Genomic DNA, 17,852 nt, shown 5'->3' with positions numbered 1-17,852 from the left:
TTTGGAAGATCTTGGTGTGAGATCTCAAGGATTCAGCCATACGAAAAGATAGCAGCAAGGAAGGACCTGAGGTAATGTTTCTATTCTTGTTCTTGATTCAATATATATATGAGTGTGAAGAAGTAGATCTAGAAATCTTATGGGATTAATCTGACAATTTGATTGTTGTTCCGCTGCGCATAATCTCTGATTTGATTAATAAAAACCAACATCAGTGCCATACACAAGTAAGCAAGATTTTCCAAGCATTTAGTATGCAATTAATGTCCACATTTAACAGCGAACATGCCTCTATAACAACCACGCATGTCATATACATAGGGTGCAGTTTTCTTACATCTAATTCGAGCGAGAATGAATAAAAGAATAACCCTTGAGAATGATAAACCCTTAAGTCCTTTAGCGGTCACCTAGTCATAACCAAATATGGGATACCATCAATAAAATGAATAACAAAGGTTCTCGAACCAAGATCTAGCCTTTGGGACATTGAACCCCACTAATCCGGGTAGTAGGAGCGATCCCGAGGCCTAAAACTGAGTTCCCATGATCAAAACAACCAATTGGCCTCAAATCCCTACATGAGCCGCGGCCCCCAGCCACACCAGGAGCAAGCACCGCGGCGCCCACTACTCAGTGCTGCGGCCCCCAGCACACACAAAACTTCACCTTCTTCAGCATCAAGCTTGGGCCGCGGCCCCCACCCTAGAACCTGCCATAACTCTGTTTTCTCCCATTTAAAACCTTCCAAAAACACTAAACATCTCCAAATCCAAAAATCAAAGTTCCCAAACATCCCAATTATCCAAAATCATCAAATCCCGAGGCTCAAATGAATAAAAAACTCATCGATACACAAAATCCAATTCAGAGCTTATAAACTCTAAAAACTCAAAACTTAAAACTTAGATTACCTTTGATTGGGTTGTTTCTCACTAAATCCTTCAGCCAAGAAGCTTCTAATCTTTCCTAGGATCGCTATGCCTCGATCCTCGCTTGATTCCGACTCCTAGAACTCAAGATTTCTTTGAAATTACCACGAACGTCACAAAGGTTAACGGGAGAGAGAGAACTACTTCAGGCTTAAGTAACCTCAAATAAAACTTAATGCTCGGGGTCCCAAAAACACCCCCGGGGACAAAATTGTCAAAACTCCCAAAATTTCCTCCTGATCTCAATAACTCCTAATTTACCATTAAATAATCACTCTCATTACCCAATATCCCAATAATTGACCCCGTTATGACAAAACCGCTAATTTGCAACATAGGACCATCTCATGCCGAATAGCTCGAATATATCCCCATAATAATGGGATCTCATCCATAAATCACAATATGCACCAAAATACACAAATATGCCCTCAACGGGCCAAAATACCAAAATGTCCTAATAATCAAATGTGGACCCACATGCATGTATTTAACATCATATTATAATATAATTCACATAAACAAGCATATAATCATTTAATGGCATAATAAAACAATTATGGCCCTCCCGGCCTACTAATCCAACCATTAAATCGCATTAGGAATTTTGAGGCATTACAATGGAGGTGTTCTAGCAAGGACTTCTTCTTAAGAATTGGTGGCTTCTCAACAGATGGGAGGGGTCATTCAGGCCCTTGTCCTAATTCCTCATATTTATTTTTGTAGATTTTCCCTGCTGCATTCAACCATTTAACATACTAGATGGCCTCAATACCATCACATTACTCCTAAGTCGCTATCTGACTCAACTCAAGTGTGGCTGCTGTAGTCTTTACCCTTGCACATTGCTCATAAAAAACATTCACAATAAAGCAACAGTCACTAGCCCGAGGATAAGTCAAGGCTTTAAACATGTTGAACACCACTTCATCACCTTGTACCCTTAGCCTCAACTCACCCTTCTTCACAACAATCAAGGCTTGCCCAGTGGCTAAAAATGGCCTCCCTAATATAATAGGCACATCCTCATCTTCCTCCATATCAAGTATTATAAAATCAGCATGGAAGATGAATTTATCTACCCTTACTAGCACGTCTCAACGATACCCCGAGGATGTTTGATTGATCTGTCTGTCAGCTGTAGTGTAACTATAGTAGGGAAAGTCTCTCCTAAACCCAATTTTCGACAAACAGAGAGCGACATTAGATTGATATTCGCACCTAAATCACATAAAGCTCTCATACATAAAAAATTATCGATGGTGCATGAAATGATGAATCTGCCTGGATCCCTTAACTTCTGAGGAGCTTCATCTGTAAGATGGCACTACATTCTTCAGTTAGAGCCACTGTCTCAAAGTCGTCCATTCTCCATTTCTTGGACAGTATATCCTTCATAAACTTCACATAACTAGGAATTTGCTCCAAAGCCTCAGTGAATGGTATGTTTATGTGAAGTTTCTTAAATGCGTCAAGAAATTTTGAGAACTTCTTATCTAGATTCACTTTCCGAAACTTCTAAGGATATGGTATTTTTGGTGCAGGTTCCAGTATCTCAGGCTTGTATGTCCCTTTTTCTGTAGATCTTTAGTGACCTTTTTCTGCTCTGGTGTAGCTACCTGTTGATCATGAGTTTTCACCTCTTCCTCGTGAACTGAAGGCCCTTCATACTTGGTTCCACTCCTCAAAGTTACCGCCTGACATTGCTCCTTAGGATTTACCTCAGTGGAGCTCGGTAAATTCCCTTGAGCACTATTTGACATTAACTTCGCTAGCTGACCAATTTGTGTCTCCAAATTCCTTATTGAAGACCTTGTCTCTGTCATGAATTGGTTCAAATGGTTAGGTTGTGCTGCTTATGTGTTCACTTAAGGGTGTGGTGGTGGTTGGGATGGGCGAGGATCATAGTAGGGTCTAAGGATGAGTCCATATATTGGTTGGTGAGATGGGAACTGAAGCGGATTCTGAGGGTATGGTTGTTGTGCTCCTTGGTTGTTTTTCCATGACATGTTAGGGTGGTTTCTCCAAGCTGGGGTATATGACATGGAATATGGATTGTTGGATGGTCTTGGAAAATTACCTATAGCATGAGCCTGCTCCAATGGCATGTTATTTACATTAGATGAGCAACTGGCAGTACTTGGGCATTGCTCATGAGGATGAGGACCTCCACAAATCTCACAGCCATAAGCATTTTGAACATGCATCTCCTGAGCGGATATGTTGTTCTGCTTTAGTTGCTTGGTCAAAGATGCAACTTGCGTAGTAGGATCAACTTCTAAAACTCCTGCCACTTTCTTGTTCTCACGCTCTGTAGGACAATTATAATTATTCGTGGCCATTTCCTCTAACAGTTCAAAGGGCTCATTAGCATTTTTTCTCATAAATGTTCCACCCGCTACTGCATCAATGATGGTCTAGATGTTTCCCCACAAACCATTGTAAAAAAAGTGTGCACCAGCATCCATTTCTCTATCCCATGATGTGGGCATTTCCGAAGCAACTCCTTAAACCTTTCCTAAGCGTCGTATAGAGACTCCCCCTCCAACTGATGGAAATCATTAATCTCTCCTCTAATCCGGGTCGATTTAGCAGGAGGAAAATACTTAGCAAGAAAATTTTGGGCACGGTCCTCCCATGTGACAATAGAGTTGGCTTGCAACGAGGTCAACCAACTTTTAGCTCTATACCTTGAAGAGAACAAGAATAGTCTTAATCGAATTGCATCATTACTTACCCCATTCATCTTAAACGTAGCGCATAACTCTAAAAATTTGGTGATGTGTAGATTAGGATCCCTGTTAGGTAGCCCCCCAAACTGAACACAGTTCTGTACCATTTGAATAATCGATGGCTTGATCTCAAAGTTGTTCGCCTCTACAGTAGGCGGACGAATACTAGAATGAATCCATCTAATAGTAGGGAGTACAGAATCCCTCAAAGGTGGGTTAGCCTCAACTACATCATTACCCACATTACCCAGATTGCCTTGATTAACATTGTTGTTGGCACCATTATTCGCATTCTGAGCCATTCTCTCCAACCTTTTCTGTTTTCTATATCTCTTGCAGGTTTTATCAATTTTAGGATCAACAGGCACTAATGACACGGATTCTTGACGTCGCATAAACACGTTAACCTTGAAATTAAAAAGACAGTAGAGAAATATGTTACCAAAAAATGTCAAAGAGAAGCCAAATTAGAACAAAAATAATTAAGTTGGTATTAATTTAATAGTCCCCAACAATAGCGTCAAAAACTTGATAGCGATTTTATATGTGCAAGTATACACAATCGTCTCAAATAATATAGATAGTAAATCCAAATTATTCCCATAGAGACTATAATCAACTACCAATAATTAATTCTTAATTTCTATTTGACTATTGAAACTAGAGTGATTTATAAACTAAATTGTAGAAATCAGATTAAAGTAAACAGTAATAAAGAGTAATTCAATAATTCAGAACCTAGGGTATTAATTTCATCAACTTTTCCACTTGTCAATTTTACTATTCTAAACAATCAATTATTCAATTTCTATCCTAATATCGGGTTAACAAAAGCAATCTTAATTCTTTTTCAAGATAAAAATATCTCAACCTAAATGCAAACTTCTTACATATCTGTGATAAGTTTTAACATATAGCAGACAATAAATGTAGAAACCCTAACCGCTACACAAATCATGTAGATACTATTGTCCTATATGCAATCTATGTCTATATGGCTATAGAATATTCAATTCTCCCCTTTCGGATCTCGAATCAAAATCATTGAACATGTAAATATTGATCAGGTATTCACAAGCATTAAGAACAAACCATACAAATGTAGGATAAGAAAAGAAGAAACTAATTGACTTTCATAGAAAATTAACAAGCATCCAAGTGACTACATTAAACCCTATAACAAATGTTTAGTTCATATCAGACATGACTAAAATCATAAAATAATTGTTCAAAAATATAAAATTAAGCTACTAAAATCTAAAAGAAAGTGAAGAAAAATAGATCAATAATGCTAAACAGTTGTTAATCCTGAATCCAAGAACTCCCTTTACAAGTGACCTAAAAAGCGTATTTAAACACATTATTTTTCAAATTTTTGTGAGGCGGGTTGCGACTTGCCCATTCCTGAGTCACGACCCATGTCTTTTTCTGGGAATTCCTATCTCCTCTGGAAGCTCAAGCGTCGCGACTTGATAGACCAAGTCGCGACCCGCCTGTCCTTAATCCCCTTCACCGAATCGCCTCTATCTTCATTAAAGCCGCGACCCGCCTGTCTTTAATCCCCTTCACCGAATCACCTCTGTCTTCATCCAATCCGCGACTTTTCCTTTCCTCTGTCTTCATCCAAGTCGCGACTTGCAAGGGCAAGTCGCGACTCCTTGTTCCAAATTTCTATATTTCACTCTTTTTCACTTATTTTCGCACCAGAGTCATCCAAATATTCCCAGCTCTCCCGAATTCACAAAACATGGCCAAAGACGTCCAAAATACCCATTTGTATCATCAAATCTGCTCATTTCCTCTCCATTAGCTAATTCATAGCAAAAATCTAAAAACAAAACAAGCACAAGCATAATATCGTACAAAACTCACAATTTGACTCGAAACTAAGACTAAAACACACTCTAAAACTACCCTAAACTATACTTATTAATTGTGAATAGAAAGGGAAGTTAAAGGCGACTAGTGTATATCGTATTTGAGGGTAGAGAAAAGGGATATACATTGTTGACTCTTTTTTTCGTCAACTTAGAACAAGATTTAGGCTTGAATAAACCGTACATCAAGAGAATAATGGAATCACACAATAATTTTTACATGGTTTAGTAGTTAAAATCCATCAAGTCCACAAGTGTTTTTCTTAGAGACAATTATCTGGAATAATTTCTCTAGATTTTTGGTACATCTAAAAAACCGTCTATTTTCATGTTCATTCCCTATTTATTTTTTGCCGGGAAATAAATAGGTTTAGGAAATACATCATTTTTGGGTAATTACTCCTAATTACAATATATCCTCTTAATTATTTATTGATTACAATTGATACACAAAAGCGGATCCTTTCCTTATTGAAAAGTAAATCTAGTCAATCCTATTTCTTTAGGGATTGGTTTGCGCGTGTTCTTTATCTCCAATCATCCACGAGCTGTAGCTAGACCCTAATAACTCGAAAAGATTTATTATGTTGGAGATCTAACATCATGAACGAAACTGCTAAACTATCGTGATGAACCGAAGAGACTTCTATAATAATTCTACGCCCCGAACTCGACCTGACTTCTAGCGACATGGAAACTACAAACTTAAACAAACACTTAATTTGTAGTTGACCTTAACCACATAATCCTAGTCACCGTTCTTATGTTTCATATGATTTCAACCAACTAATTCGTTGTCATTTCATACTGCGAACAAAACATGTCAGAAGTCTCCCCCATACAGTCCATTTTTTAATGGCTTACCTGCCTTTTAATGTCTTACAATATTAAGCATTGTTATAAAGTACTCATGGTGTCCAACACCACCTTATATTGATTGGTACAATCTAGTATTGGGTCCCACATATTACATTTTAAATTAAAATATGTGGGATCCAATACTAAATTGCACCAACATCGGCTTGTCGTATCAAGTGGTGTTATGCACCACTGGTGCCCTTTAGCAATTCTCAACAATATTAGACATAAATATATATATGCATTTTTATGTCTTACAAAATTAGACATAAAAAACTCCTTCAACCTTTTATTGTCTTGCTCTATTGTGTAAGATATAAAAAAGAAAAAGAAAAATAAAATATATATTTTGTTGTAGTGTCAACTTATATTAAAATTTATAATTTTGCCCACTTGAAATTTTGTTTTATTTAATTTAATTTGTTTTTATATATAATTGTTCATTACCAATTCAATGTAATTTTTTATATCAATTCAATGAGTTTGCAAGTTGATTTTAATTTATTAACATTTTGATGCATTTCGATGGCCACTAAATTTTTAAGCTTCAATATTCTAAAAATATTTTGATGCACCTCGATATTCATCGAGTTTGGATAATTGCTAATTAAGTTTTGCAATTAAAATTTTAATGTTTTTGATCCAAAATCGATGGGTATCAAGGTGGCATGTTCTTTGATCAATTTCGATAGTCATCTAAATGTTAATCAAATTAGGTACACGAAATAATTTCATTAGGCATATTTAATGATTTTCTGGCATTCGATGGTCATTGAAGTTTAAAACATATTAAAGGAATATATTTTTCTTAGGCAAGTTTGATGGGATTCATTGGGCTTTGATGAATTTTTTTTTTTTTTGTCCAAGGCCTTGATGATTTTTGATGGGCATCTATGAAATTCGATTAAATTCATAGAAAATAATAATAAATTGTTTACATGGACCAGAAATCTTGATATTTTCTTCAAATTCAATAAAAAAACACATAATATATAATAAATCAATTTACACTCGTATATATTTTAAATACATGCATATGCCTCATAATTTTTTTAACTCATAATGGATTGTTCTTTGAAAAGAAATAAATGGAAAAAGAAAGGGGCATGGAGCAAAATGATCATTAATCTTGTGTGAAAGTAAGTAAATGTCGATGTTTTTAATTTTCTAGTAAAATAGTCTAATCATCTATTTAATATCACATATTATCAAATATACCATTTAACAAATTACTATTTTATTCTAAATATTTTAATATTATGGTATATGTATATTAGTTTTGTTTAATTAGTTTTTATTTTAAAGTTATTTTGATTTTTTTTCGTTTTTAATGAATTGTTGAATGATATACCACACCACAAAATATATATACTAAGTTGAAAAATAATATACCATCAAAACTTACAAAATTATTACTAAAAAATGTATATACTATGCTAACAAAATTATATACTACTATTAAAATCTATATACCATGATACAAAATTATATACGATCACTATGTATAATAAAATAGAAATTAAATATTACAAAAAAAAAATTATATACCATACTACAAAAAATATATACACTAATTGGAAAATAATATACCAACAACTTATAAAAAACTTAAAAAATCAATATAACTTTAAAATAAAAACTAATTAAACAAAACTAATATATATATACCACTATATTAAAGTCATAAAGTCATAAATAAATTAGAAAAAAGAGTAATTTAGGTAATCAACAATGTAAAAATGTCATTTATTTATAATTTTAAAAATAAAAACATTAACTTCTTGATGACTTTATTTTGGATCATTTCCTATAATTTCTAAAAAAGAAAGGAGAAACCAAGCAGCCGCTTTGTAGACCTTCAGATATTAGTTTACATTCTTTTTCAATCATTTCTTCAAAATTTTGGCCTAGACTGTAGATTATTTATCAAATCATGTTATCTCTCCAAATCATAAAACATACCAATTGGGCATAGGGCTCTTTGGGAAGCCCACAAGGCACCAAAAAAAGGCCATTGGGCCCAAATAAACACGATTCATTTGATAACAATAGGAGCTCCAATCCTTTTCTAAAAAAATGTCTATTATTTTCGCTGTTTTTGATGTTCAAGTTTTGACATGAAATCCCCTCATATTTCTGATATAGATTATAGAGAACCCGTTAAAAAATTATACCCCAAAAAAATCAGTTAAAATAGGCCATACTTTAAGCTTGACATCGTAAGTTAATATTCATTTCTCATATAAAATGTAAGTCATCTGTCACCAGATAAATTATAAAAATATCATCTCGGTAACAAAATCAATAAAAAAAAATGGAAAAATTAATTCATTTTTTGATGGGTCTGGTCCCACAACTACACGATAGTTATTATATATGCAATAAATAAGAATCCATTAATTTTGTTATGTGGTGTTTTAATTAGCTGATCTAAACATTTAATGCACATGAAAAAGATAATAAAGGTGTAGCCTCTTCTTCATTAAAAGGGTCAAGTGTTGTTATTCAGAGAGATATAATATAGAGAAAAGTTTTTTTTGTCTCCTACCAACTTCATCAGAGTAAATAAGATTGAAAAAACTAAAATCATTACAATAAATAATCATCCACCAATAACACCTATATTCTGAGAAAATGCATTTAAAGAAGTATACAAAACATTAAAGATATCAATAAATTTAATCTTCATGTGACATATATATATACATCGATCTTCAGGCTCCTAATAATAATGATAGAGGCTTTTAATTAAGTTAATGATATATGCTCGTTCAAAGTGTTAGCCTCATTTATTCAGCAATTGCATAATAAATAATACCTGTGGCCATATATAGTTATTAATTAAGGAGCAGAACCTAGGAAGAGAGAAAAAAAAAAGAGGGTATAGTGGAGCCTGGGGTGTGTGTACTGTGTTTTTCAGTGTGTTATGTCCTTTTAATTAAAAGAATGTATTTAATGATGTGAAAACAACAAATATATCAAGTATAAATAATAGTCATCATGTATGAAATGAATTAATATAATGATATATATATATATCATAGAAATTAATTAATAATGAATGTATAAATTAGAATGGAGATTACCACCATATGCCCTATACATATAATTTAGGAAGCGTTATTATTATTATTATTATTATTATTATTATTATTATTATTATTATTATTATTATTATTATTATTATTATTATTATTATTATTATTATTATTGTTATTATTATTATTATTATTATTATTATTATTATTATTATTATTATTATTATTATTATTATTATTATTTTGGTTATGGTTAAATGTAAGATCTAGTTTTCAACGGTATTGAATATTATTTACACACAATTCTTAAATTCTATGTATTTATATAAATAGTTAGGAGGCCTCTCCAAACCATTATCTAATTTATAATTTTTTTATTCATTTTTAATAATACTAATAATAATAGTAATTAATTTTAGTTTCTAAATATCTATCTATTATTCTATAATAATAATATATCTTTTCTCCTTTATTATTTTTATAACAATAATAATAAATAAATTTAAAAATAAAATGGTTATATTGTTTTCTCTTTTATCTATTTTTTATAATAATTAATTAATTAAATAAAATGAGAGATATTTAAGTGTAAAAAATATTATATATTTATCTATATATATAATAATAACAATAATAATACACATTTTCTCCTTTTTATTTTTAATAATTAATTAATTAAATAATTTTCATAAGAGATATTTAAGTGTAAAAATTATTATATATATCTATATAAATATAATAATACATGTTTTCTTATTTTTTTTATTTTTATAATAATAATAATAAATTAATTAGTTAATTTAAATGAGAGATATTTATTAAGTGTAAAAAATACTATATATCTATCTAGATATAATAATATTACATGTTTTCTACTTTTTTTTTATAATAATAATAAATTAATTAGTTAATTTAAATGAGAGATATTTAAGTGTAAAAAATATTATATATCAATCTATTAATATTATTATTATTATTTCATGTTTTCTCCTCTTTTTTATTTTTTATATTAATAATAATAAATGAAAAAATAATTAACTAATTTAAATTAGAGATATTTAAGTATTTTTTTAACCTTTGGACAAAATACAAGAGTCAAAAAGTTAGTTTTTAGAAATAAACAATCCAAACAGGTAATCGACCAATATACAGGTTCAAATAATCTATCTGTCTAATAATATTTTTAATATTTGACAAAATATGGTGTCCAAAAAGTAACTTTTAAGAATAAATTATCCAAACATGTAATCGACCAAAATAAAAGATTTTTAATACTGTGAACCCTTACACAAAACATAATTCTCATTATATATAATTTAGACTTTTTATAAAGAATTTTTAACATTTTGACAAAACACGGGGTCCAAAAGTTTATTTTTAAAAATAAAATATCCAAACGGGTAATCAACCAAAATATAGAGCTTAAATAATCTATCTGTCTATTCATATTTTCAACTTTTTTTACAAAACACAGAGTCCAAAAAGTAATTTTTAAGAATAAAGGGTCCAAATGAGTATTCGACTAAAATACAACGTTTAAAATTATGTGAACTCTTATCCAAAATATTAATTTATTTGTACATAATTTAAACTTTTTATAAACAACTAAGTGAAGTGTTATATTATTTTAATAATATAATGTTGATTAAATATATGTGTTATCCCCAAAAATTGGAGATCAATGACGTAGCAATAAAGGTGACAAGTGGCAGTGCATGGTCAGTAAAAGACAGATTAATAGTTAATAAATACATTGACTCCTCAGAGTTGTGATAAAGTGACCCGGTAGACTGGTGAAGAGTTTCGACTGCTTGAAAGATGTCATAACCAAGCTAAGTGCATCCTAGGAGATCCCAAGGGTGTGGTCCGAGGAGACCCCAAGGGGGTGGTCCTAGGAGAGCTAAGGAGAGTGCATCCTAGGAGAGCTAAGGAGAGTGCATCCTAGGAGATCCTAAGGGTGTGGTCCGAAGAGAGTTAAGGAGAGTGCATCCTAGGAGATCCCAAGGGTGTGGTCTGAGGAGAGCCCAAGGGACTTTGGTCCGAGGAGAACCAAGAGAGTGGTCCTAGGAGACCCCAAGGATGTGGTCTGAGGAGAGACCAAGAATTTGGTATTTACGCATCTGTCCAACCAGTGCATGGTTGTCCAAATAAAGAAATGGCATGCTAGAGGAGAGTGTCATGTTAGAGGAGAGAAGTGCATGTCCAGCACTTGCATGTCCTACCAGCAAGTGTATGTCCGACCAGCATGTGTATGATCGACCAGAGTGGAGGTGAGGTGGATCAACTAGCTAGAGGAGGACTAAGTCAAGATTCCCATAAACAACTTCAACAAGATATGCGAGAATCTCTCCTTCTTCCCACAAATGGGGGGTTTTGTTACATTCTAGGGGATATCAGATGTATGACCCTAAGCCTATAAATAGAGGGCTTATGGGATTAGAGAGGGGTTCTGCTTCTTCTTTCTAGACTTTTGGGAAAATTTGGGTCTGAGTATTCTAGAGAGAGAAAGTGCTGGTATTTGAAAGGATTCTTGTATTTTTGCAATCTGTACTGAAGAAACTCAGTTGACTCAGTCCATCTGATCTTGAGTACTGATCTATAAATCACAACTCTAAGTGGATTAGGCTATTACAGACTGAACGGGGCTGAACCACTATAAAATCTTGTGTGTTATTTACTTTTCTTGTTTAAACCGTCTGTGTCGTTTACATTCTCTTGAAGGTTTGTCGTACTTGACGTTCTCACGTCGTTGGCTAAAAACACAGTCAACCATATGTGACAAAAAAATTAAGGTGTGACAAATCTATTCGTCAAATTTTGTAACATACGTTTGGGTGTGCAAATTGAAATTACACACTTTGAATTTGATTCTCATAAAGCTATAACATTTTATAGTTGTTAAGGTGTGATTTTGACATCCTTATGGAATTGGTTTGGATGTTTTTGACAGTTTTTGAGTGCCAAAAAGAGTGAGCAAAATAGAGGCACCTATGTTGCATCGCCCATTGTGAGGCAATGCATCGCAAGTAATACTGTTATGAGAAATTACACCAGCGATGCATCACCTGGTGTAGGTGACGCATATATAACAACTCAAATTTTAAGCTATATGATACCTTTCCAAATGGTTCAATAGCTCTTATAACACTCAAATCTTGCATTTAACACTATGAACGTCTAATTGATGTTCTGTAACACTCAAAGAGTTGCTAGAGTTTGAAAATCAAAATGTGATCCAAAAAACTCTATAAATAGGAGTCTTGTGTTCACTTGTAAGACACACAATTTCTAAATTCCTCATAGAGCTATTTCCATTTTGAGAGTTTCCTTAGTGCTTAGACAATAGGGGAAAATAAGATTTTGGAGAAAAATCTTGAACTTCGTTCAAGTTAGTGATCCATACTCTACTCTACACTTAAGGTTGTGTGATATGCTTTGTTCTTCTATTCCTTTTGTTCTTATTTCTTTCAATATATCATCTTTTATATCTATATCTATGTACTTGTATTGTTTATGATTTGAGTTGTATCTTTCTTTCTAAACATCATCATCATCTTTCTATTTTTTTTTATCTTTTGCAATTGAGTTGGAACACTTATTTTATCTATCAACTTGTTTCTTGTAATATTTTGTCCGGGGTTGTATTTGGTTTCATCATTTCCATTGAAATAATATTATTTCTCTACAGGAAGCGCATTTCTATTTACTAGTTAGAATCTAATTCTAAACATTACTATAAGTTATTATTCTAAGCCAACAAATATTGAACATAAATTCTTATAAAAATATAGCATCTCATCAATAATATTTAAGCATGTTTGTAAATACTATAAATAAGGCTTAAAAAAAATACATTCAAACTATATAAAGAAAAAAGAAAAGAAAAGTACATATAATTAACAAACACCTTATTAATTCGTCCAAAAATATATATTCTTCTGTCGATCCTTTTTGTAAAAAAAGGAATAATTTTTGTTAAACATGTTCACCATTTTTTTTTTTCGAAGAAATAAAGAACATAAATAAATAATATTTGTGATTAAATATTTTAGTCGGAAATAATTTTTGTTAAACATGTTTTTATAATTTTGTATCACTAAGAAGTTTTGTGATTAAATATTTTAGTCATAAATTAATTCTTTAATCACAATAAACTTTAATTGTGATATTCTTATAAATTTGGATATTTTCTTTTCTTTTATATATTCATGCATTATTTAGCACTATATTGTTCAACTCAATAATAAATCATTTATTAATCATCCAATTATATATTTTAAAGAGGTTTTTAAAAAAAAATAAAAAATCTGGTGTTTTTAACTTTTTTACAGTCCCTGGTTTTTTTTTTCAAAATACTACCTTAAGTTTTCGGAAAATACGGTGTCAATGAAATAACTAAAAAACAACAATAAGACAACAACTAAACATTAACCAACTGCATATTAACATGTTTTTTTAAAAAAAAAATCAAAATATATTTGCAAACAACTAAACAATAAATAGACATCAACACAACAATAGAACAACATAACAACTATAAATAAACTTAAACAACTAAAAATCAACATGAAAGAACTATACATAAAATCTAAACAACAACCCAACAACAACACAATGCAACCTATTACATTTTTAAAAAGCAACACACTACAATACAATATCGAAAAAGCAACTAGAACAATTGGACAACAACTAGACATCAACTCACTACATTAAAAAATAACTAAAAAACAACAATTGAACAATTAGAAGTCAAACAATTACATACTAACACATTTTTTTATAAAAAAATTCAAAATATATCGGAAAACAATTAAACATCAATTATACATCAACGGAACAACTATATTTAAACTTAAACAACTAAAAAACAACGTGAAAACAACTATACAGAAACCTAAACAACTAAAAAATAACAGAAAAATAAAATGATATTAGACAACTATACATAAACCTAAACCTACACAATGGGTGGCCCAAAAATCCAAATCTAGTTGTTGAAACAGTGGGTGCTTCAGCTCTGTGCAATTGGAAACATGCATGAGTGCTCTCGGGCTTGGGTCGAAGACTGGGGTCGCATGCATTCTCGGGTACTTCGTCGTGGTGCAGCTGGAAACGCAAATGGATTCGCGCAGCTGGGGTCAGGTTCTCGCTTGGGTTCTCTCGGCTCTGAGTTCGAGTTGCAGAGGGTGGCGATGTAACTCTCGTGGTTGGGGTGCTGGGTTCGATGGAGGGTTGAGATGCACATGGATTCGTGCAACTGGGGTCGGGTTCTCGCCTGGGTTCTCTCGGCTCTGAGTTCGAGTTGCAAAGGGTGGCGATGTAGCTCTCGTGGTCGGGGTGCTGGGTTCGAAGGAGGGTCGAGACGCACATGGATTCGTACAACTAGGGTGGGTTCTCGCCTGGGTTCTCTCTGCTCTGAGTTCGAGTTGCAGAGGGTGGCAATGGAGCTCTCGTTGTCGTGGTGCTGGATTCGAAGGAGGCTCGGGCCTGGTGGTTCGCGACTGGTGTTGTGCAGCTGTGGGGTTGACTCTCTCTCTCTCTCTTGAACTGGGTTTGGTGGCATCGCACAGTGCTAAGCTGGGCTGCGATTGGGCTCTCTCATCTTCTTGACGAGGTGCAGCTGATGGCATGGGTTCGCGTGTCTGGGCTAGGGACGAAGACGCAGAAACCAAGGTTGTAGGGATGAGTCCGTAAAAGTGTAATAAATAAACAATGAATAGTATAAAATTTTAAAAACTCATATGGCAGTAAAAATGTTAAAAAAAAATAGTTTTTTTGTCACCTTATGTAAAATTCTCTATTTTAAATGATGATTCACATTCTTCTAAATTATTAACAAATTATTCAATCATAATTTCTTCCTGACTTTCCAGGAAAAGTCTATTAAACTTCACTTTTTTCTTCTTGTTTTTTTTATTAAACTCTTTTCAACAATATCTATTGGTTTTGAAATCTTCTCGACAAGAGTCAAGATATAAGCAATGTACAAACAGATTTGTTTATATTTATAGAATTTATTAACTATTTTTATTAAATTTGTATTATTGTTATATAAATTTTAAATAAATAACAAATATTATATATAAAAGAATAACATGACCATATTAAATGAAAAATATTGTTTACTATTTTTAAATATACATATAATATGATGATAACATTTTTAAACATAAATGATAATTTTTTTAATTAAAAGTTTAGATTATGTATTATATATTATTATAATGATATTTTATGATATTTAAATTCATATTAATATAAGTATTAAATATATAGTTTTGTATTAAATATTGTTATAATAATAATATTTTATAATATTTGAATTAGTAAAAATATAGAATTATATATTATTATCATAATTATATTCTTTAATATTTAAATATTTATTTGATGAAATTTTACAACATTTGAATTTAAATTTGAATTACATTAATATAATTATTAAATATATATTTTTAATTAATTTTAAAAGTATATTCGTTAAATACTTAAAATATTCAGTTAAAAAACAAAATAAACTATTATATATGAGATGTATATGAAAAATAGTGTATAATTGATCGAAATTGATTAAGATCGATCACGATATTCTTCTATCTCCATAAATTTATATATTTATACAAATTGTTTTCATTTATACTTCTCTATTACTTGACTTTTTCATCTTTTTTTTTTCTTTTATCACTTGACTTTTTCTTCTTTTTTTAATCACTTGAATTCTTCTTAAAGATGGAGAAATAGTACTTATAACGTTTGACCCCAAGATTTTCAGGCGGCTTTCCCATTTATTACCAAGACTAAAAAGACAACAAAAAATAAGGAAATAAAAATAATAGAAAAAGAAGTTAGAAAACTTCAATTGCGCCGGTGGAGCACTGCTCTAGTCACCCAGACACTGCTCTCCTTGGGCCACTAACTTGCCCTAAGCGACGACCATTGAAGCTTTCTTACCTTTGACTTCTCCATCTTCATCAATTAAATGACCCTACAATGCTAGCTGTTCATATATCTAGATTTTTCTCACGCACACGCATTATATATATATATATATAAATATTTATACTAGTCATATAATATATAATATAGATCAATACATGACATGCATGTATATACAGAACGATGATGACCATTGAGATCATCGATTAGGGAAGTTGCCTTTGCCCTTAGGGCTGCCAATATATGTGATAGCAACAAGTGACCACCAAATACGACACATATGGTCCTCACATCTTAATCATCACCCATATGGGGCCCTACTCACAAAATGAAAGAAAAAGACAGGTGGATTTTGGCTGTATATGTATATTTGCACATCATCCATTTGTAGATCTTCTGTTAAATATTATGGCACCAAGATGGACACAACTCGATCTTACAAAATATATGATTATATATTAATATTAATATAAATATTACGATATATATATATACACGCTTATTAGGATTCTCCTGACTCCCCATTTTGTCAGCTAATTAAAAATTTATCTTAAACTATTCACGTTACTAAAACGATGGAGTGGTAATATAACAGTTTGGGCGTCTATGTAGTATTGTCATATCAATGTCTCATTTATAGTTTAAAGAATAAAATAGATTCTTGTCCCCCGAAATATTACAACTACCAAATCGTACCCCCAAATTTTAAATTACACAAAATTTTGAATATTAAAAAAATATTAAACAAAAAATCCATCCAAATTAAAAAAATTGATAGTGACAAAGAATTGATTGAAGTGATCGGTGTGCATTTGGGTAGCGACGTCATAGACAAATTGGGTTCATACGAGTTCCAACCACAAAAAGGGCAGGTTTTGCCGACACATTTTGCGCAAGCAAAAGTCCCGTTTTTCACCAGCAAAAACCATTTGGCTTTTACCGACCCGCTTTTGCGTCGACAAAGGGTGACCGGGAAGATCCATTGGTAATAGGAATTTTGTCGATGCAAAAGGTACAACGCCAAGAAAAGTACCTTTTACTGGCCAATATAATGCGTCGGCAAAAAATGGGCACACCAAAAAAAAAAATGTTTCCACGGAATAGTGTAAATAACTTTTGCTCGCGCAATACATCACGCTGGCAATGGTCATCACTTTTGTCGACGAAAAATTGCACCGACAAAAGTCTACCTTTTGTCGGCGTTACAATGCGCAAATAAAATTTTATTATTGCACCGGTAAATGTTGGTTCTTTTTACTGACTCAGTATTTTTCCAACGCAATTTTGCGTCAAGGAAAGTGATATAATTTTTTATTAAAATAAAACAAAATATAAATATTAAATTATTTTTTATTTAATAATTTTAATTTAATGTATAATTTATATTAAATTAATTCATTAATTATTTTAATTAATTAATTATTTAAAAATAAAAGAAAAAATCATGTGTACTAAATTAAATTAAATTAGAACTAT

The 17,852-nt window shown here is 31.7% G+C and overlaps 1 non-coding gene across 1 annotated transcript; it reads left to right on the top strand.

Moving 5' to 3' along the window:
- The first annotated feature begins 3,406 nt into the window (after nucleotides 1-3,406).
- Nucleotides 3,407-3,516, top strand: LOC133820227 (small nucleolar RNA R71). Its single transcript, XR_009886651.1, has one exon. It is a non-coding gene; the product is annotated as a small nucleolar RNA R71 (small nucleolar RNA).
- The last annotated feature ends 14,336 nt before the right edge of the window (nucleotides 3,517-17,852 follow it).

This window comes from Humulus lupulus, chromosome 2, assembly GCF_963169125.1.
Source record: "Humulus lupulus chromosome 2, drHumLupu1.1, whole genome shotgun sequence".
In the NCBI taxonomy this organism is placed as follows: Eukaryota; Viridiplantae; Streptophyta; class Magnoliopsida; order Rosales; family Cannabaceae; genus Humulus; species Humulus lupulus.
Note: the sequence above shows the minus strand (reverse complement) of the source record. Positions and strands in the feature narration are given on the sequence as shown.